This window comes from Parasteatoda tepidariorum, chromosome 8 (genome assembly GCF_982258835.1).
Source record: "Parasteatoda tepidariorum strain Cologne lab strain chromosome 8, Ptep-v5.0, whole genome shotgun sequence".
NCBI lineage: Eukaryota > Metazoa > Arthropoda > Arachnida > Araneae > Theridiidae > Parasteatoda > Parasteatoda tepidariorum.
The window spans coordinates 89,929,535-89,953,363 of NC_141762.1; the positions used below are offsets into that span (position 1 = coordinate 89,929,535).

Below are 23,829 nucleotides of genomic sequence, written 5' to 3' on the forward strand. Positions count from 1 at the left end.
AAACTAATCGTTAAAAGAAGAATCAGCGTAATCCATACAGGAAGATTATTTACACTACGATTTCAAGTTCACAAAATTACAGAGTAAAATGGCAAATGTAAGGGCACTACTAATTTTGATCCAATAAGTAAGTTTTATTTACTGCGCATGCGCATAAGCTGCAAAAATATTTATTAAAATATTTCAAAAAATTTAATTAAAAAAAATTAATTTAAAAGCCGGGAAACAAAATAATGAAAAGATATAAAATCTCGTCATCAGCTCGCACGAATATATCCGTAAAAAGGAGTGCTTTCGAATGTTGCATTAATATAGCCAAAGCGAAATGTATCAATACAATAGTATGAGGAGCACCCAAAAAAATTGAACATATTAAGCCTAAAAAATTTTGCTTAATACGTTTTTTGTTTTCCGGTTTTTTTAATTTTTATTTTAAACTAGCCGCCTAAGGCGGCCAGCTATCCGCCACGCTAAAGGTTTTCACAAATAAAGTTTTTTAAAACATAGTAGGAAATCTGAAGATTAGTGGGCAATTAAAGTGTTACTGTCCTGCAATTTTGTCTTCATATCCAGATGAACAAATATATCAAAGCGAAGCGTTCTATTTACGTATCGAATACGTTGCCACATTTTTAATACAAAAAGTTAAACTTTTCTCCACTTTGATAAATGTAAACTAATGCGAACCTTACAATTAAGTTATTAATTCCTTCGTATATTATTGGTTTATGCTGTCGAAAATTAATATTTCAATTGTAAGGTTCGCATTAGCATACGTTTATAAGAGTGGAGAAAAGTATATGCATTTTTTTAATAGTTTTTTGAATATGGCTCTTTGAAGACGAAAAAGCATAGATTTTCTTACAAAATGACTGATAACTAAAAAACTAATCCAAATTTTTGAAAAAGAAAAAAAAATACTTCTTCATTATGTCAAAACACAATTATGTGCCGAGTTTCGTGCCTGGGCGAGGCTCCTGGGGAGATCTATTGTGATTACAGAGAGACAAACAGACACAAACACAGCCGCGTTTATTATTATGTATAGATAAATATAAAAAAATTTTAAATATCTTATTTTTATAATTTTTCTTCTGCTCTTTTCGTTAATCTTTATTACATTATTTCCCATGTTTTCCCCATATTTTTGACTTTATATATGTATATTATGTATACATAAGATATTGAAATTAAATTATTTAATCTAAGTATAACTCATTTCAAAATACTTAACAAAAACAAAAAACATTTTTTTTAAAGAGGAACAAAAGAAATTTATAATTTTTTTCCCTTCCACAATTCACTTTCCCAATAATTCCTTATGAAGCGAAGATGTATTTTCCCTCACCGGTTGCTAAGCGACATTAATTTAACATTAGTTAGGGAAATGATTCTAATCACGCCAAAGGGAAACGCCCCCTTTCCTCATGAAATTGAACTCGGTAATTACCCAATAACCAATATTGTTTTGCAATCGACATTGATGAAAAACAGAAGAAGAAAAAAAAAATTAATAAATAAACGGTGTCAATGGCCTAGACTTGATAAACAGTGTCATTGGAGCAAATGCTGTGTTCGCATGCAGCCATTGAAGCCCCACCATCGCTTCAGTGTATGGCACGGCATTTATCTTATCTGTATCCTAGATATCCCAAGGTTAATTTTCTTCAAACGATTTCGTTAGGACGCAGATTCGTAAAGTGTTTCAATTTCGGAGAGATAAAGAAAAAAGTGGTAGCATTCCAAAAGCCGTGAAAAGTTCAACGGTCGAAAGTTCTTGCCCGCGACGAAATAAGAGATTATTATCAGTCGATCAAAAATATATTGAAATCGATAGATAACACTGCAGAATGAAAAGCTATTTACAAACAGGGCTCGAAAATTACTCTGCCCGACATGTAAATATTTAAACAGAAATGCCGATTAAAAGCCTCTCAAAATTTTGGTGAAAATGTCACAAGATGCTTGATTGGGGGCGTGAAAAATGTAAAATTAAAAAAATTGGCTAAATGTTGCTGAATTGAATTAAAGAAAGAAGTTAGTTATAAGAGCTTAGTTTACTTATTCTCTTTCTTTTATAGTTATTCTCTCTATAGTTAGTCTCTTTCTTTTGATGTTAATTGTTATTAAAAATAAGCTTAGCTCTATAGCTATGCTATGTGGAAACAAAACGGAAGAAAATCTACCTCTATACTTAAAGTTTGTAATCGGTTTCAAATTTTTGTTGACACTCATGTTAGAGCACGTGATTTTTTTTTTAACGCTTTACGTAAAGTTTTTTTTTTTTTTTTTTTTATAAATACATTCCCACGTAGTATTTTCTTTTTTCCTTCTAACAATTGTCTTTCTGAAAATTAGGATTATTCAGCAATACGTTAATTGCTAGTTTCTTGTCAATTTGTTATCAATTAAATTGAAAAAAAAAAAAAAACTTCGTTATTCCCTGCATTTCTTTCTCTCTGTAAATACTTTTTGTTAAGATGTTCGGGTTTGTAAAATTTTCCTTCGATCATGCATGTTATAGACTAGCATACCCGACAGGGCATGCAAAAATTGTGAGAATTTTTGAGTAAAATGCGTTTTAAGTGCGATACCACTGATTCTTCTAATCATCTAGGCACGAAATGAAAACATTGTAAGTCTCATACAGGTGATCAGATAATGTATCCAATTATCATCTTACAAGTACAACATCAATAGGCATTTTTTTCTTTCAAATCTAATTACAAAACGAAATCAACCTACTTATTTAATTAAGCAGAAATCAATCAAATTTAAGTTCAATCATCGGAAAAAATTTTATAACTAAACATAGATTCAATAAAAATGTGATGAGCGCTCTAGGCAATGAATGAATCACAAAGCTGAGAAAAACGAGTTTAAATTACGACATTTATTCAAATAGTGATGCAATCAAAATTTTAAATTTACTGCCATTAGAGATATTAATTCCGTAACAGCGTTTTCTGTTAAAAATGAATATTAGAAAGACGGCCAGAGGAAGGTTAAGTATGATTCACGAAATTAAAGGGACAGCTGGCAGAGCATACTTTTTCGGAAAAGGAAATATTCATTCCTTATCGCCAGAAATGACGCCAAGATTCAGGCTAGTTTATTCTCGACGAGTCTAAAGGGGGTGTAAAGAGATATACACACAAGGGAAAGAGACCCTTAAGTTCAAGGTCACTACCTCCTCCTCCCTAAACATTACTTTATCATTGTCACACCTGCGGAAGAGGATGTGGGTTAGCAATTTAAAACATTCGAACATCCACAGAATATTTTAGAAGGATAGTTATTACTTGGATAATAAATAGTACAAATATTCCATAATTTATTAAAAAAACTTATTTTCAGCTGGAGGAGACTGGTTTAAAGCGCTAAATCTAAAAATAAATCGTAAGAAATTTCAAGAATCTTCTGATTGCTTGAAAATCGAACGACAAAGAAGTTACAATCAGAAATGAGTTAAAAAAATTTACTTGTTTCGAACTTTTCAAACTAGGAGCGCAATTGATATTTTTCAGAGACGAAAAAATTCTTCATAATGGTAAAAAAATTATCTTAAAAGTAAACTATTAAGTCAATGCTAAAAATTATCTTGGCTGAAAGACGATTTAAAATAAACAAGTAGCTCTAAAATAACACTTAGTAATATTTTAAAAGTAAACAATACATTGTAATAACGTTATAATTAGTTTTGAAACTGAACAAATATTTCACGAAATGAACTCATTATGTTGAAAAATATTTTAAAAGAGTAAACAACTGACTTATAATTAAGCGAGAAAGAATTTTGAAACTAAACTATTCTTAGAAATTAATGCTGCCAATTTTTTTCAAAGTAAACAACTAGCTTCAGAATTATTTTCACGATGAACAACTAATTTTTAACTATATAATAAATAAAAAAGAATTTAAAAACTAAAAAACCTATCCCCTGATAACGCAGGACATGATTTTTAAAAATTAACAGCGAATTCTTAAATAATATTGATTTTGAGAAACCTTTAAAAAAAAAAAAATATTTTATTTATATTACACGTAATTTGCACATTTAAAAAGATTAAAACTGCTCCGTAATATATCGATTATTAAATAAGTATCGATATAATGAAATTCGTAGAGCATTATGTTTCAGGTTTTAAATAAAGCGATTTTTGATGCCATGTACAATTACGTAAAGATGTAAACTATAAAAATAGGATATCAAATAACACAAGTGAAATTATAGAAGTCTGGCCTTTTTCACCTCCCCTACAAGGTCAGATTATATTAATTAAGGTCGCTAATAAGAACGAACCCCACCTATAAAAATCGAATGACTTTTCCTTATGATACACGAATGCGGAATCATTATTCCAACTATTTGAACATTGGAAAGCGTTTTTTTAAAAAATCAGGTCAACTTGGCGACATACTTTTGAATGCCAAGAAGAAAAAGTTACACACCATTCTTTACTTTTAATCAGAAAACATTTTGCACTATGCTAACTAACTTTGCAGAAGTGATTATAAAATGTGACAACAAAAAAAATATTTAATGATTCTATTTAGGCTAGTTTTTACGTGCCTTCATCTAGCATTGTTTTCAAGTACGGAACAATTAAGAATTTAAATACAAATTACATATTTATTATTAGACCTTATTAAATTGTCTAGAAATTTGTTTATTAAATTTATATGAACGTGTACAATTGTAAGCCTATTAACCGCCAGCGTGCAGCACTTACATACCTAATTTCAAAAATAATAAAAAATAATTCATTTATCTACTTGACGAATGTTATAAAACAGCCAAGTTGTAATGGAACGCTCAAAAATTTTTTTTTAACAACAATTGTAAAATATATAGTTTTTTATTTACGGAAGGAGGATTTACAAAAATAATATATTGAAATTTAAAATAGCCAATTGAGTATCAAAATAATAAAAATACCGTCAAATGATTCGTTACTATTTTTACTGAATATCATTCATAACAAATTAATGATAAAATTTCCGCATCCATTCTGAAGATGTTACACAACCTAACCGATATTACAAAAAGGCAAATAAACATTACTTTTCGCAGAACGGCAACAATACAATGTATGCCAAGATTTGTATTCGAACTAAGTTAACGATAAAATAACTGTCATTCGAATTCTGTTCAGATAAGTTAATAATATTAATTATTTTATAACCATAAACAAGAACAGCGTTTGATATTTTTGAATCAATATGCGTGCCAATAGAGCAATTAAAAAAAGACTTTAAACCAAGTATAGATCTCAAGAAAGTAAATATTGATAACTTTCTATAACAACTACAGAAAACTATTCATGAATTGATGCTCAACCAATAGTGTCTTAACATTTTATCTTTAGTCGACATAATTTTTTCTCTCTGGATAACATTCCAAAGTAGAGCAAAACATTTTCCAGAACTTAAATTCTAAACAGGATACAGTGTTTTTATTCTGCGGGCTGAGACATAAGAAAAATTTCGAAATTTGAAGGCGAGCAGTAGCGGAAGCCGAACAAATGACCTACTAATACATTAACCTTATTTTTTTCGCTCCCTTCTTTTCTTCACTGTTGTTTTTGTTTCACCTCGACCGTAACCGAATGATAGGCGCTTTACACTCACACATGATTGGTTTATTAACTATTACAACTAACCAATATCGCTAGCAAGCGGAATTTTTCAAGGGAGACACTGAGAATGTAAAGTCATCGTTGAAAGCACTTACCGAGAATGAAAATATATCCAATAACATAATAGTATCACACAGTAATCAGTAAATAATCCACACAAAATCGAACTATCACTGTAAACACACACACTGGCACTTGAAAAGTCGTTTGCTCGCTTGGTAACCTATATCCCGAGTTAAAATTTTATTCCACTAGGTTATCCCTCGTTCCTTTAACACTGCCAGCCATATACTACAGTGACTGGGGAATCGAAACTGTGGCAACGTTCGCGACCTCGAACGCCAGCGCCATCTATGGGCCACGTGAGACTCGCAAATGAATGGTAGAATAGGGGGAATGGAGAGAAGGATATGATCTCTCGTTTTCTCCCTGTCTGTGCTCAGCTACAGAATCTCCAGTTCAGTGGGCCAGAAGTATCAAGGTTGTGATGCGGGATTTTTTTTTTTTTCCTTATAAAACGCGTTTTCCACAACGTTCGATTCTCGAGCCGGTATGTGTACTGTTGGTAGATATAACAATCGATTTCCGTTTCTTGCGAGAAAGAGAGAGAGAGTCTTAGATTTTTGGAAGGAAACTTTTTTCCCACGTCACCGTAGTGTTCGGTTTCGGCTTAAAATTGGGAACGATGATTTTTTTTTCTCCCGTCTCTTCCTTCGCTATATATCCTTGACTTACTTATTTTTTCCGACGATTCTTCAAAACTATTTTTTCCCGATAGATAAAGGAAACCCAAACATAGCGGAATATTGTAGACTGGAATTGATCTTTTTTTTTTTTTTTTCCTGGTTGTCTACAAAAAACAATGACTCCAGAGCAATTAGAACTCAACATTTGAAATTTATATCTAGCATTTTAATAAAAATTAAACACATGCATAGTGAAACGGAGTACTTCGAAAATTCCACCATGCCAATTAATTAATTAATAATAAATCTTAAGAGTTAATGTTAATAAAATCAAACATTTGTTCAATCATTTTTATTTTCAACAAATGTTTTCAAATGTTGCATTTTAAAAATTATTGTCAAAGTTAAATTATGTATAGTTAAAAACATATATTTCAAAATAAATATTTATTTATTATTTTCAAAAAAAAGACTTAAATAATTTCAAAAAAAAATTTTTTTAATTGAAGAAAAATTTAAAATAAAAACTTGAAATAAATTTTAAAAAACTCGTAACTATCAAAATATTGCATGGAATTTTATCAAGAAAATTTTTTTTTCAACGTTGAACCATAATATAGTGCAAATTTGCTGCAACTATGGTAGGGTGATAAGTTAAACCAGGAGAACTTGGTTATGCAAATACTTTAGTGGCTCATAAACAAGTTTAAAAATTAGGACTCAAGCTCAATTTCAGTTACGTCAAGCTCAAATCATAATTAAGGCAGCAATAAATTTGAACAATATTAAATTTTAACATGCTCCGAAATTCCCAACAGCGCTCTCTTCTGTCCTTTTTTTTCCTTCTTCTTTTTTTTTTTCCTTCTTCTTTCACGGACTAATTTTTATCAATAATTTTCATTAACTTTCGTAAATTTGGCACAGTAACTGTAAAAAAAAAATAGTAATAATTCTGAATGAAGAAAATTTATTAAGAACAAATACCAGTTTTTTTTTTTTCCTTTGCTAATGCACAGGTTTATTGCTATTGCAGCGCTTTTATTATGCAGTTTAAAAAAAAAAATGAATTGTTTTCTTTAAAACAATTCGAAACTATGTTTTGCATACTCTTTCAACTTCTACTTTATTTACTTAAATATTGATACAATATTTATAACTAATTTAGTTTTTATTACACGCATTCGCTTTTTTTTAACGTTTTTCATTTTTTTTAAAAATTCGAATTTTTATAGCGTTTTTACAATTTTAATTAATGTTTTTAGAACGTTTATGATTTTAAATTAAGATTTTTATAACGTTTTTCTTATGTTTGACATAGATTATTATAACGTTTGCAAATTTTAATATAGAATTTTCTGAAATTTAGTTTCTTTTTCTTCAAAATATTAAGAATTTTTATAACGATTATATTTTTAAATTTAAATTGTTATATCATTTATAATTTTTAATTAAGATTTTTCACGACATTTTTAGTTATTTTATAAAGAGTTTTAAAATATTTCTTAGTCTTTAATTAAAGGTTTTGATAACGTTTCTAGATTTAATTCAGATTTTTTTTCTATCTTCTATAGTTCAAATTTTACAGGCTTTTCAGGAAAAGTCTTCAATCAATATATAGTATGCATAAGGGCGCAACCTGAAGAATTTTTAATTTTGAAGTAAAATAGAAACATGTTTTTATTAAATAGTATACGATTTTTTTGAAATGGTTTCTTTTCCTAAAAGGACAAATAAATATTTTAAAACCTGAATTTTAGTGGGTCTGCGCAGCTTCCGCATATCACAAAGTTTTAACATAGCTGGTCTAAACACTATTAACAATGCCATCTTTTAAACATTTTGTTTTTTTCAAAAAATATGTTGCTCTGTTTTGCTTCAAACATTTTTGAGTTAAAAATTCAATTTATATTTTAAAACATTAATATTTAAGGCACCATTACTTAAAAAAAATACACATGCTTTTTTTTATGATGTGTTTTTTTTTCAATGAAATTTAAAATACATTATGTTTGATGTGACAAAATAAACAACGCTGCATACACAAACTAAATTTTATGTTTTTAAAATATTTAGAATTGGACAAAAGTGTACTCAAATAGGAAAAAAGCTATGTTTTAAGAAATACTTTTTTCAAAGTAAAATATAAAGAACGTACTTCATAATAATTCTTGCTTTATAATTGTATTTTTTTTAGCATTTTTAGATACAAGTTTTAAGGCGCGAAAAAGCTTTTAAAAATGCTCCGTATTAAAAAGTACAATAACAATGAATAAATAATTTTTTTTAAATTTTGAAGAAAAAAAAACTACTTAACGATGCAAACAACAGAGTTCTTAACATTGGTTACCTTTTTTTCTTCTTCTTTTTTTTTCCTCGCAAACTTATCTATAAAGCTGATAGATAAATTAATATACTTATATTCCCATGTCCTAGCTACAACATGTGATCGAATTTTTCTTCTCTGCGTCTTCAAAAAAGAATTTTTTTTTTTTTTAAAAAAAAGAACGAATACGTGAGAGTTGAAAAAATATTGAAACGTTGATACTAAATTTAGCAATTTATTAAAAGTGTGAAAGCTATGTCAATTTGCCATAGCCGCGAAATGTCTAAATCCTCAACTGATCATTCGTGGTTGATGCTAAAAATAGATCATTCTATCTTCGACCAAAGGAGGCAAAGTGAAAATCTATGGACGAAACATCCAATTGAGATCGATCCGAGATGATGAAGAAGGTGATTCCCTAAAGGTGAAGGAAGTAGTAGAAAGTGAGGGAGGTTCCCACAGTTTGGGACATACACATGTGTCGAAGAAGAAAGTGTCCCATTTTGACCTACTTAAGCAATACACGTGTTTCTCTCAAGCATCCTTTTTCCGACTTCCCCACTATTATCATCATCATCGATGATGGTTCCTACAACGAAGTGAAAGTCAGCCGTGGCGGAAGTTTCAATTTTTCATGCATAATTTTATTTATTTACATTTATCAATTAAACTAATAAACCCTTTTTATCATTATGATTTTTAAAAATTATACAAAATTATCAATATGATTTTTAAAAATACTACATTGCAAGTTTTTATCATTGCTATTCATTATCGATGATCATTGAGCTCATCATCGATGATGGTTCCTACAACGAAGTGTAAGTCAGTCCTTGGCGGAAGTTTCAATTTTTAATATACAATTTTATTTATTTACATTTACCTATTAAATTAAAAATCCTTTCAATCATTACGATTTTTAAAAATTATTATTACATTGCCAATTTCTATCATTGTTATTCATTACTATTCATCATTGATGATCATTGAACTCATCATTGATGATCATTGAACTCATCATTGATGATCATTGAATTCATCATTGATGATCATTGAACTCATCATCGATGATGGTTCCGTTCCTACAACGAAGTGAAAGTCAGCAATTTTTAATATATAATTTTATATATTTATATTTATCAATTAAACTAAAAAACTTTTTTTATCATTATGATTTTTAAAAATTACATTACATTACAAAATTTTATCATTGATTTCAAAATTTTATCATTGATAAAAATTTTATTCATTGCTATTCATCATCGATGATGGTTCCTGCAACTAAATGAGAGTCAGCCGTGGTGAAAGTTTCAATTTTTTATGTATAATTTTGTTTATTTACATTTATCAATTAAATTGAAAACCCTTTTCATCATTACGATTTTTAAAAATTATTATTACATTGTAAAATTTTATCATAGTCATTCATTGCTATTCATCATCGATGATCATTGAACACATCATCGATGATGGATCCTACAACGAAGTGAAAGTCAGCCGTGGCGAAAGTTTCAATTTTTAATATGTAATTTTATTTATTTGCATTTATCAATTAAATTAAAAACCTTTTTTATCATTACCATTTTTAAAAATTATTATTACATTGCAAAATTTTATCATTGTTATTCATTCTAAAATTCTATCATTATTATTCTCAGTCAAATTTTATCACTTTCCCTTCTTTTATATTGTAGAATTTAATCAATATTGCTCATTGTTAAACTTTATCACTTCTTTTTTCATAGTACTACAGTTCGCAAAGGAATCAGCTTACTGAACAATGTTGCTTCAGATCTATCTGTTACATTTTATCATTCATACATTCATTATTATTCATTTTAAAATTTATCATTTTATTATTTATTACAATTTTTACCCTCATTTTTTTAATTTTTTCTAAGGTTTTATCACTAACATTATTTATTCTCCTTTTAAACTTTCATCATTTCATTCACAGAAAAATTTCTATTCTATAAGTACTGGTTTGTGAATTTTTTTTCCTGTTATTTATTACACATTTTTCACATATTACCATTTTAAATTTTTTCCCAAGGAAATTATTACCCCTAATGTTAAGAATTATAAATTATTATCACTATTATTTACTTCAAAATTTAATCACTATTATCAACTAACATTGATTTTAAATTTTTATCATTTTTTTATCAATTTTTGTAACTATTATTCATATTAAAATTCTATAATTTTTATCATTATTATTGCTCAAAAGGTTTTATAGTTAACATGAAATTTTATGCAATTCTAATTATCATTGTTATCTTACGAGAATAAATTTTGAAATATTTATGTGGAAGTTAAATTTTTTTAAAAAATTAAAGAACTAAAAATTTAGCATGAATTTGAATAAAAACTTTACAACTATGGAATTAATTTTTTAGATTGTAAGTATTTTTTTCTTCGTAATTCAAATTAAAAGATACCAAATGAATGAAAATAAAATTCTAATTTAAAATCTAGAAACAGTCAAAAAATTACGCTAAATTATCCCTGGTAAAAGAAGTATTTCGCTCTCTGAGACTAGAAAAATATTTCAAAAAATTGAATTAATCATTTACTAAGAAAGAATGATGAACATTTTTATGAAAATAACAAAAATATCACACATGTACTATATTTTACGGGTTTTTGCTTTAATATCTGTTAATCATGTTTCAAAAGGTAGCGAAGAAACTTCATGTGAAATAGTTTGAAAACTTTTAAAACATAACTTTAAAAACTTTTCCTTAAAATCACATTTTAATAATTTAGTGCGCGGAATTAGATCATTATGCTATTTAAATTTTGAATAGTGAAATTTCAAACCAAATAATAAATGAATTAAAGTTATTAGTTGGGCTTAACGAATTTCAGTTTTGCAATAGTTCTGCTACTGTATTGTTTTAATCAATTTTTTATGAAGTCAAACTTATTAAATATTTTTATGAGGGGAAACTTTTGTCAAGATGTTACATAATTTCTCATTTTGATTTGAAATTTTTTCTTCAAGACATTATTTTTCTATTTAATTTTTTTAAAAATAACTTGATACTTTTTTCAATACATTTTTATTTTTAAACCTCATAAAACAATTTTGAATCTCTATTAAAACAGTTAAAATAACTATTACTGTCTTTTACTTTTCCATGTTTATTATATATTTTGAAAATGAATTAATGAAAGTAAAAAACAAAGTTAATTAAAATGAAAATTTAAAAAAAAAAGCTGCAATTTTACAGTGTGCAGATTTCGATAATCTAAAATCTGATTTTTTGTTCAAATATATAAATAAAAATGGAAATTCGTTAAGTAGTTCCTAAAAACTCAATGGGTCAAGATGTTGAAAAACTTGGTTGCTTGCACTGTTAAAATTTTCATTCTAAAATTATGGTAAAATAACTGGTAGCAGTCTGTTCATCCAATTAACCGTAAAGTTTACGGCGAAGAACATTTTTTTACAGTCTTGAAACCGTTTACAACTAGTATCGTTAAAAAACCATGCATAAAAAAACTATACGGTTTTTAAACCATTTACAACTAGCAGGGTTTCACAACCGTGAAAACGAAATTTAACTGGACATTGGAGATAGTTCAGCAGATTTATGTTGCTGCTACGCATGCGTGAATGAGAGTATCGTATTCTAATAGGGATATAAATTGAGGAGTACAAACTCTACATGTGCTGAAGGGATTGGATGAAATATTCTGGTGTCAACGCTGGGACCCAAACCCCCGTACTGTCGGACATGAGATTGACAGATAAGACCTCTCTGTTATAATATGTACCCATCTGCAATGAACTAAGTGGCTTCCTTAAGTAGGCCTAGTTGGTGCGATAAAATTCTGGTTAGTATTAGGTGAAAGCAGTTAATAGACAGTTTTTCTCACAATTTGAATATCACATTATTTATAGCTATTTGACTGTTTTGTTTGAATATGGTAAAATAACAATTAAATAAATTGTTATTTAACCATTTTTCCGAGAAATTTCCAACAGTGTGAAAAATGCGATTCGAATTCGGCGTTAATGTTACATTAATTCGAACTTATTTCTTGAATATGACGTTCGAATGTTACATGTTTATGCATTATAGACATATGTTTATGTTACACAACATAATGTTTATGTTACATATGTTTATGCTACATGTGTGATAATTCTTCCAAAAAATTCGTATTTTGGAAACTCGTTTTAATAAATTATTTAATACATACTTTAAAAAAAAAAATAATGAAATTAAAATTAATTTTTTTACGGTAATTAAATGTGCTTTAAAACACGTACTGAAAAATTTATTTCAATTTTTGCTTCTGTCATTACGCTTGTTTCTTTTACGTACAGTAGCATTAAGTAAATTAGGTCACACTTTCCACAAAGCTATAATTTAACGATAAATTTTACATTATTAGCAGTGCTAATTTTGCCATAAAAAGACGAGTAGTTTTCCTTTAAATACAGTTTATCGACCCTGTGTCGCACGTCAAAGCAAGAAAAAAGCGGAAATAAACTATTACAGATAAGATTATTTATTTTGTCGCGTGAAATGCGTCACAAGAGATTTTTATATCCATCGCGTATCTTTAGATGCTAGGAGTCCGGCGAATTGGGAACATTTCTGATTTTCTGCAAAAGATAACTATATTCAATCTCGGGTGGCTTGAGATGTTCAAATTTATTACCTGAAAGGATAAATTTAAAGATAAGGCTAGTTTGTTTTTATCTTGAAGCTCCTATTTTCTTGCCTTCTAGAAACATTTTTTGTTTTGTTTGTGTTCTTCATTTTACTTTAAAGAATTCTGGCACAAATATTTGTAAATGAAAATATTGTTGATTTTAGTGTCAAAATTGTTTGCTTGAAGGCTTGTTGAAATTTATCACCCACGATAGTCTTATGTGAAATTAAATTCAGATTATGTAAAACAAAAATTTAAATATCTTTTTTTAAAAAAAATAGCTTTTTTGTTTGTATTGGTATTTTTCATAGTGGATTACTTCATTTGGATTATGTAAAACAAAAATTTAACTATTTTTTTAAAAAAAATAGTTTTTTTTTTGTTTGTATTGGTATTTTTCATAGTGGATTACTTCATTTGGATTATGCAAAACAAAACACGGATTATGTAAACCAAAAATTTAAATATTTTTTAAAAAAATAGTTTTTTGTTTGTATTGGTATTTTTTATAGTGGATTACTTCATTTGGATTATGTAAAACAAAACACGGATTATATAAAACAAAAATTTAAATATTTAAAAAAAATAGTTTTTTTGTTTTGTATTGGTATTTTTTAGAGTGGATTACTTCATTTGGATTATGTGAAACAAAACACTGATTATGTAAAACAAAAATTTAAATATTTAAAAAAAAAACAGTTTTTTTGTCTGTATTGGTATTTTTTAGAGTGGATTACTTCATTTGGATTATGTAAAACAAAACACGGATTATGTAAAACAAAAATTTGAATATTTAAAAAAATATATAGTTTTTTTTGTTTGTATTGGTATTTTTCATAGTGGATTACTTCATTTGGATTATGTAAAACAAAAATTTTAATATTTAAAAAAATATACAGTTTTTCTTGTTTGTATTGGTATTTTTCATAGTGGATTACTTCATTTGGATAATGTAAATCAAAACAATGATTATGTAAAACAAAAATTTAATTATTTTTAGAAAAAAAATAGTTTTTTTGTTTGAATTGGTATTTTTCATAAAGGATTACTTCTTTTGGGTTGGTTTTTTGAAAAAGAGAGATTGTATTTTAAATCGAGTTCGAGTATATTTCGAGTAAGAAGTTCGAGTATATTTAAAAAATGACTCACGCGTTAAGATTTGAATGTAGGTTTAAAGTCTAGAGGAAAACTCAAACAAATAACTGTTAAAAATGAATGTTTTGTATAGAAAATGTGATTAATTTAAAATGCTCAATTAAAATAAGTTGTAAAAAAAAAATCATTGCTTGTTTTGAAATTAATTAATCTATCCCTAGCTAGGTTTGAAACTAATTAGCCTGCACTTGATCAGTTTTATACCAAAGCAACTAAATTAGTTATTTTAAGCCAAAGCAACTGAACTAGTTAATAGTGATAGTTTTAAATGAAAGCAACTGAGCTTGGCAAGCTCGAACCAGAAGAAATCAAGATTGAAAGAGATAATATCTGGATTTGGCACAGTTTTAAAGAATTAACACAGCGATTGAATTTCACAAGATTTGAATCAGAAGCAAAAACAGTTTTTTAGATATTTTTAATCTAAATATATATTATATATATATAAACTAAATATTTTTTTTTATCCAGGTGGGATGCTTTGGATTAAATTTTAATTTTTTCTAATATAAAAATTGAATCCATATTTTTATGGTATATCATAATTTTGAATTTTTCGCAATTTAATAAAATATCTCATTTTCTTGTGCCAAAATATAAAAAGAAATATTAGATTATTTGTGATAATTGAATGCAAATTTTAGAAATATTGTTAAAACCACATCTTTGTAACGACTGAATTAGTTTGAGAGGAAAGAAATCTAATTATATAAATACGATTTTTTTTCCTCGAATTTACTGCTCTAATCTCTTTACTAAACCTTTTGAAATATCTAAAATTTGAAGGTCAAAGAACTAGTTACACTAATTTTTTTATTTTTTATTTACAATTAATTTTTCAAATAAGAAAGATTTATACTTTTAAACCTAAAAACTTTTCTTTTTATTAAAAATTTTTATTTTTAAGGAAATTTATTCAAAAAAAATAATGTACATTATTTCACCACATTTTCCCTCCTTAATATGAAGGAATAAATTATTTTTTGCAGGAAATGGCTTGATTTGTTTACTGGGCACCATTCTCTGCACTAACCGATTAACTTCACTTCTCTAAATTTCTTAAAATTTAAATGTCAAAGCACTTGTTTCATAATAATAGTTAATTTTTAAAATAAGGAATATCAACACTTTAATCACAAATTTACATTATGAAGGAAATTTTTAAAAAATAATGTACTACAATAATTGATCGCCTTTTTTCCCATGCATTCTCTGAAGTGAATATAACTGTATTTAAAGAACGTATTTCAGTCTGCGAAGATAAATGCTTCTTTTTTTTTTATTTAAAATACAATCGACTTTTTTTTAAAAATTCACAGTAAAAATAGAAAAAGCTGTAAGTAAAGTGCGCAATCAGAATGGCAAATGTGATCAGAATGGTAATCAGAGTTTCATAAAATTTTTAAGCACTGCATAATGCTCTGAAGTGAATATAACTGTATTCGAAGAACGTATTTCAGTCTGCGAAAATAATGTTTTTTTAAAAAAAAAAAATTAAAATACAATAGAATTTTTTTTTAAAAATTCACAGTAAAAATAGAAAAGGCTGTAAGTAAAGTGCGCAATCAGAATGGTAAAGGTGATTAGAATGGTAATCAGAATTTCATAAAATTTTTAAGCACTGCATAATGCTCTGAAGTGAATATAACTGTATTCAAAGAACGTATTTCAGTCTGCGAAGATAATGTTTTTTTCTTTTTTTTAAAAAGTTAAAATCCAATAGACTTTTTTTTTAAAAATGCACAGTAAAAATGGAAAAAGCTATAAGTAAAGTGCGCAATCAGAATGGCAAAGGTGATCAGAATGGTAATCAGAATTTCCTGAAATTTTTACGCGCTGCATAAAGCTGTGAAGTGAATATAACTGTATTTAAAGAACGTATTTCAGTCTGTGAAGATAATGTTTCGTTTTTTTAAAAAATTAAAATACAATAGACTTTTTTTAAAAAATGCGCAGCAAAAATAGAAAAAGCTGTAAGTAAAGTGCGCAATGAAAATGGCAAAGTATAGAATCATTTCCGTGTAATTTCTTCTAAATAGTAAGAACAGAATATATTGTACGCAATACTAACAAAATAAAATAAATTTATTCTGGCAGAAGTAAAAGTCCTCAGCCCAATGGATTTTCTACCAAAGGTACACGAATGTCGACCTTCGACGCGACCGCCGACTTTTTTAGGTGCCATTGTTCGAAAGGATTGTTTCGTAACTGTTTTCAGAGCCACTTGCCTGCCGTTGCTGCCAGATTCGAGAAGTTAACGAACTTTTTTTTTTATCGTTTGCTTTTTTTTCTCCAACACGGCTGGCTAAGTCAAGGTTTTTTCCTGGATTCAAAACCTTTGACTCGCGACTGCAAAGGAAAAGTTGGAAAAAATAAATAAAAAGCTGTGGCTATTATCCAGCGATTGTTTGCAAAAGAGAAAGAAAACAACGTGTTCCCGTAATTCATGCAATCTTTTTTATTTTTTTTATTTACAATGTTAACATTTTTCATTTAGAAGATCTGTTACAAAAATTTTAATCATAGTAATTTTCGGTGTATTAAAATGTCCAATTTCATCAAGCGAACAGTTTATATAATATAACAGCATCAATATGAAATGAATAATTTAACAAAACTGGCTTAGATTTGATTGTTCTACTTCTCGAGTACAGGAGTTCTTAAACAGTGGCGAGTGAATCCTGTGGCGTGCAGTAAGAGGGAGCACAGAAGACAATGGTCCCAGGCATCCAGGAATTCAATAAATGAATAAGGATAGTGAAATTTTATTTTTATCTATTATTAGTTTTAATTTTATGAAATTCAATTTTTTATTAGAGAAATAAATAGCTCAAAAGTTGTTTTTTTTTATGAAAAATAAAATATGATTTTCAATCAAATTTAGAAATGGAAGTTTTTGGTTATAAAAATTGATAATATTTTTCTATAGAAATATCTTTCATTAAAGAAAAATTAAGAATATTTTGTTGGAAATAATAAAACTTCTACCTTCGGAATATATTTTACACACATTTACATGAATATAAATGTAAAATATAGATTTAGAGTTTTATGAATAGATTGCCTTCCAAATCTTTCTTTTAATAAAATTGTTCTTTTTTTTTTGTGCCTTCCACACTTATTACTTCATATTCAAGAAAAATTAAGAATATTTTGTTGGAAATAATAAAACTTTTACCTTCAAACTATATTTTACACACATTTACAGGAACATAAATGTAAAATATAGATATAGATTTTAATGAATAGATTGTTTACCAAGCCTTTCTTTTAATAAAATAGTTCCTTTTTTTTATACTTTCTACAGTTTTTACTTTATATTTAAAAAAATAAATTAATTATTAAATTAATTAATTATACGAAGATTTGTTGGAAATAATAAAACTCCTACCATTAGAATATTTTTCGCATGCATTTACATAAACATAAATTCAAAATACAGATTTAGAATTTCATGAATAGATTGCTTTCCAAATCTTTAATAAAATTGTTCCTTTTTTTTTTTGTACCTTCCACAGTTATTACTTCATATTAAAGAAAAATTAAGAATATTTTGTTGGAAATAATAAAACCTTCCCCTTTAGAATATATTTTGCATACATTTACAGGAACATAAATGTAAAATATAGATTTTCATGAATAGATTGCTTTCCAAATCTTTCTTTTAATAAAATCGTTCGGTTTTATTTTGTACCTTCTGCAGTTATTACTTTATAACTCTTCTCAGTTAAGAGGAGGTACAGCCTAAGGGTTTTACAAAATGTATCTTGTAAAGAAGTAAGGAGTTTTCAACAAAACAATAACAAGCGTCGATTCCGCTATCATTTTATTTCTGTAATTCATAAAATATAAAATTGAGGGAAAAACTCGGAACATAAATAGACGTAATTTGAGTTTGAAATTTTCTATAAATAATTCCCTTAACACTTCTTTTGGATAATTAAAAAAAAATATTTATAAATTTAAGAACGCGTTTATGAAAATGAGCTAATTGTACATAATTTGTATTATATTTATTGTATTGTATTCACGATATATTGTGAGAACATACTTTCATCGCTATTGAAACACGATATTGAAAAATTTTGACACTTCACAATGTATTGATGTAGCGCTCAGCGGTACTGGTGAACTTCCGTTGCCCTGAGAGAGCTGTTAAGCTACTTTCTCCTAAAGAAGCTGAAACTTGTGGTGTAAACATTTTTACAGGGACGTTTAAGATTGTATCTAGAGACCATTGTAAGCTTACAAAACAAAGAGTTTTAAACAGAATAAAAAGTGACCGAATCAATTTTCAATGAAATAAAAAAACATGCTTACAAATTTTAATCGTGTATCTATTTCTAATCAACGAAAACACACTTCAATACTGTTATTTTTTTTATGAATAAAATTCATATTTTCCTTTCCTCTTTCACAATTTAATCAATCATTTATGATTAATTTTAATTAATCATAATTTTAATTTCTTCACAATTTAATCAATCATTTCACAACAAAGAGTTTTGAACAGAATAAAAGGTGACCGAATCAATTTTCAATGAAATAAAAAAACATACTTACAAATTTTAATCGTGTATCTATTTCTAATCAACGAAAACACACTTCAATATTGTTATTTTTTTTTTATGAATAAAATTCATATTTTCCTTTCCTCTTTCACAATTTAATCAATCATTTATGATTAATTTTAATTAATCATAATTTTATTTTTTTCACAATTTAATCAATCATTTCACAACAAAGAGTTTTGAACAGAATAAAAAGTGACCGAATCAATTTTCAATGAAATAAAAAAACATACTTACAAATTTTAATCGTGTATCTATTTCGAATCAACGAAAACACCCTTCAATATTATTATTATTATTTTATGAACAAAATTCATATTTTTCTTTCCTCTTTCACAATTTAATCAATCATTTATGATTAATTTTAATTAATCATAATTTTAATTTCTCCACAATTTAATCAATCATTTCACAACAAAGAGTTTTAAACAGAATAAAAAGTGACCGAATCAATTTTCAATGAAATAAAAAAACATACTTACAAATTTTAATCGTGTATCTATTTCTAATCAACGAAAACACACTTCAATATTGTTATTTTTTTTATGAATAAAATTCATATTTTCCTTTCCTCTTTCACAATTTAATCAATCATTTCACAACAAAGAGTTTTGAACAGAATAAAAGGTGACCGAATCAATTTTCAATGAAATAAAAAAACATACTTACAAATTTTAATCGTGTATCTATTTCTAATCAACGAAAACACACTTCAATATTGTTATTTTTTTTTTATGAATAAAATTCATATTTTCCTTTCCTCTTTCACAATTTAATCAATCATTTATGATTAATTTTAATTAATCATAATTTTATTTTTTTCACAATTTAATCAATCATTTCACAACAAAGAGTTTTGAACAGAATAAAAAGTGACCGAATCAATTTTCAATGAAATAAAAAAACATACTTACAAATTTTAATCGTGTATCTATTTCTAATCAACGAAAACACACTTCAATATTGTTATTTTTTTTTTATGAATAAAATTCATATTTTCCTTTCCTCTTTCACAATTTAATCAATCATTTATGATTAATTTTAATTAATCATAATTTTATTTTTTTCACAATTTAATCAATCATTTCACAACAAAGAGTTTTGAACAGAATAAAAAGTGACCGAATCAATTTTCAATGAAATAAAAAAACATACTTACAAATTTTAATCGTGTATCTATTTCTAATCAACGAAAACACACTTCAATATTGTTATTTTTTTTATGAATAAAATTCATATTTTCCTTTCCTCTTTCACAATTTAATCAATCATTTCACAACAAAGAGTTTTGAACAGAATAAAAGGTGACCGAATCAATTTTCAATGAAATAAAAAAACATACTTACAAATTTTAATCGTGTATCTATTTCTAATCAACGAAAACACACTTCAATATTGTTATTTTTTTTTTATGAATAAAATTCATATTTTCCTTTCCTCTTTCACAATTTAATCAATCATTTATGATTAATTTTAATTAATCATAATTTTATTTTTTTCACAATTTAATCAATCATTTCACAACAAAGAGTTTTGAACAGAATAAAAAGTGACCGAATCAATTTTCAATGAAATAAAAAAACATACTTACAAATTTTAATCGTGTATCTATTTCTAATCAACGAAAACACACTTCAATATTGTTATTTTTTTTTTATGAATAAAATTCATATTTTCCTTTCCTCTTTCACAATTTAATCAATCATTTATGATTAATTTTAATTAATCATAATTTTATTTTTTTCACAATTTAATCAATCATTTCACAACAAAGAGTTTTGAACAGAATAAAAAGTGACCGAATCAATTTTCAATGAAATAAAAAAACATACTTACAAATTTTAATCGTGTATCTATTTCTAATCAACGAAAACACACTTCAATATTGTTATTTTTTTTTTATGAATAAAATTCATATTTTCCTTTCCTCTTTCACAATTTAATCAATCATTTATGATTAATTTTAATTAATCATAATTTTAATTTCTCCACAATTTAATCAATCATTTCACAACAAAGAGTTTTAAACAGAATAAAAAGTGACCGAATCAATTTTCAATGAAATAAAAAAACATACTTACAAATTTTAATCGTGTATCTATTTCTAATCAACGAAAACACACTTCAATATTGTTATTTTTTTTATGAATAAAATTCATATTTTCCTTTCCTCTTTCACAATTTAATCAATCATTTATGATTAATTTTAATTAATCATAATTTTAATTTAAACAATCATTACAAGTTAATCAATCATTTCACAATTTAATACTCATTTAATTTTTGGTAAAATATTATAAAAAGAAAAACTAAATTTAGTGGTTATTGCAATTAATTTTAGTTCAAAAATTTTGAAATGAAGTATCACTGTAATTACACTTTAACTAAAGAATTAAACCTTTTCCTGCTCTCAAAACACGGAAAGATTAATATGTTAATTTTTTTTTTATCTTAAGTTTTTTTTAATTAATATTAATAAGTTATAATTAATATCAATTAAGTGCAATTATTAATTCATCTTAAGTGTAACTTAAGTTAACTTAATTATAAATTACTTAAAAATTTATTTTATTGAAATTTTTGATACCAAATAAATTTAGAATTACCAGAGTTACTAAGTAAAATAAATATATCTTATACATAATGAGATAATTAAATTCAGTTGAACACGAATATGATCATTTTTTAAATGTTTTATTAACATTATTTTAAACATTAAATAACAGAGATATTGTAGTTTTATTTAATAATATATTTTGCATTATTGATAACGTTTGCTGCTATTTGCAATTGCAGCGCAATTTAGTGCAGCATAAGCAGCCCAGCAATGACACAAACTTCAATATCTCCATAATGTCATTTAAATAAATTTTATTATTTCAAATCACATAAAGCGAAATCTTAAAATAAATTCTTATTTCGGTAAAGAATTTCGGAAATTTTTTTAAGAAACTAATTACGTTGTAAGAAATAGAAGATGAATTGGAGAGATAGATTAAAATGTGTGTGGAATAATTTTGTGAATTTTTAGAGCAGGATTATTAGAATAAATTAGGAGCGATTATGTATAAAAATGCAAGTTTTCGAATAAAATGTGTACACTGTCATCAATACGCATCACAAACATACAAATACAAAGTATAAATAGAAGAAAATAAAATCGTCACCAGAAGTAGGTATAAGATTTATACCTTCCTCGATAAAGTCTAAATTTGTTGACGAAAAATTTCGAGCATCAGAAAAATCGGCTCGAAACATAACATCAGTGTCATGAACCATAATATAGTACAAATTTGCCTCAACCTTAACATGGGCCAACGTTGAAACATATTATCGTACTTCTTAAACTAAAAACAATACTTTGGTTCAACGTGAACGGAAATATGGTTCAAGAAATTTACACAATATTAATGATGTACCGACATTACGGTTCATCATTTAACTTAAATTTTTACAGGTTTAGTATCGATACGGATACGGTTATACGATTACGGTTCAACTCCATATTAAATTTGCATCTAATCTGCGCAATTTCTATGGGTTTAGTATCGCATTTAATTTATACGATTACGGTTCAACTCCATATTAAAGTTGCATCTAATCTGCGCAATTTCTACGGGTTTAGTATCGTATTTAATTCATACGATTACGGTTCAACTCCATGTTAAAGTTCCATCTAATCTGCGCAATTTATACGGGTTTAGTATCGTATTTAATTTATACGATTACAGTTCAACTCCCAATTAAAGTTCCATCTAATCTGCGCAATTTATACGGGTGTAGTATCGTATTTAATTTATACGATTACGGTTCAACTCCATATTAAATCTGCATCTAATCTGCGCAATTTCTACGGGTTTAGTATCGCATTTAATTTATACGATTACGGTTCAACTCCACATTAAAGTCGCATCTAATCTGCGCAATATTCTGGGTTAACGCGCTTCTAAAAGTGCAAAAAAAAAAAAAAAAAGGAGATTTTAATAACTTTTGATCTCATGGTCGTATTTTCAAGCAGTAGGACTCAATCTTATTGGTTAGAGGGTCAAGTTTCAAATATACTAATTAATTTGTGTAAACGATATTCGAAGTTTACGAAATCAGACACAAAAACGTTCTTTCTCTGAATAAACATAGTTTCTTTTCGACGCCTTTATGTTTTAGACTTTCAAAATATGAGGCTAGTCACAATTTGATAAACAGGGTCACAAAAGTTTAGTCAGGAGAGCTGTCGAAAATTTGGTCCCATAACGTTAATTTCACTTTTTTTTCTTCACGCCTAATAGTGTCAAAAAAGTATTTTATTTTTATTTTTTAATATTTAAATATTTCTAATAAATCTTTAACCTACTCCTCAAAATTTTGTTTTTGTTTTTTTTTTCATTAAAAATTACACAGTTAAAAACAATGTAAAAATTATTATATGACATTTTTCAATAATTGACATTTTTCATTAATTTAAAAAAAAAAGCAATAAAAGTATTCAGTAAAGATACAAATTTATTTTAAGCAGAATTATTTTTGGTTAAATAAGGTTTACAATTGTGTGCAAAAATTATTTCATTATCTCAAATAGTTCCAGGTGTATATTGAAATATGCAAAAATACCCTCTTTTAATTTGGGGAACAAGTGATATCCGAATAGTGCAAATCCGTCGAAAAAAAGACATGTTTATTCAGAGGAAATACGTTTTTGTGCCTGATTTCGAAACTAACACAAATATTTAAGGTTAAGCTCACGAATAGTTATGATTGTATCGTAGTCTTTGGCTATCCGAACATGA

At 26.6% G+C, this 23,829-nt stretch overlaps 1 protein-coding gene across 3 annotated transcripts in view; it reads right to left on the reverse strand.

Moving 5' to 3' along the window:
- LOC107454045 (ecdysone receptor) overlaps positions 1-23,829 on the reverse strand; it is a 247,598-nt gene that overhangs the window by 110,479 nt on the left and 113,290 nt on the right. Inside the window, exon 1 of one of the 3 annotated variants that reach the window (XM_016071093.5) lies at positions 5,735-6,317. The exons of 1 other annotated variant lie outside the window; for it this stretch is intronic. The gene's annotated coding sequence lies outside the window, so the exon portion shown is untranslated. Of the gene's footprint in view, positions 1-5,734; positions 6,318-23,829 lie in introns of those variants that run through there. One more of the 3 variants, XM_071181002.2, reaches the window with a different exon arrangement.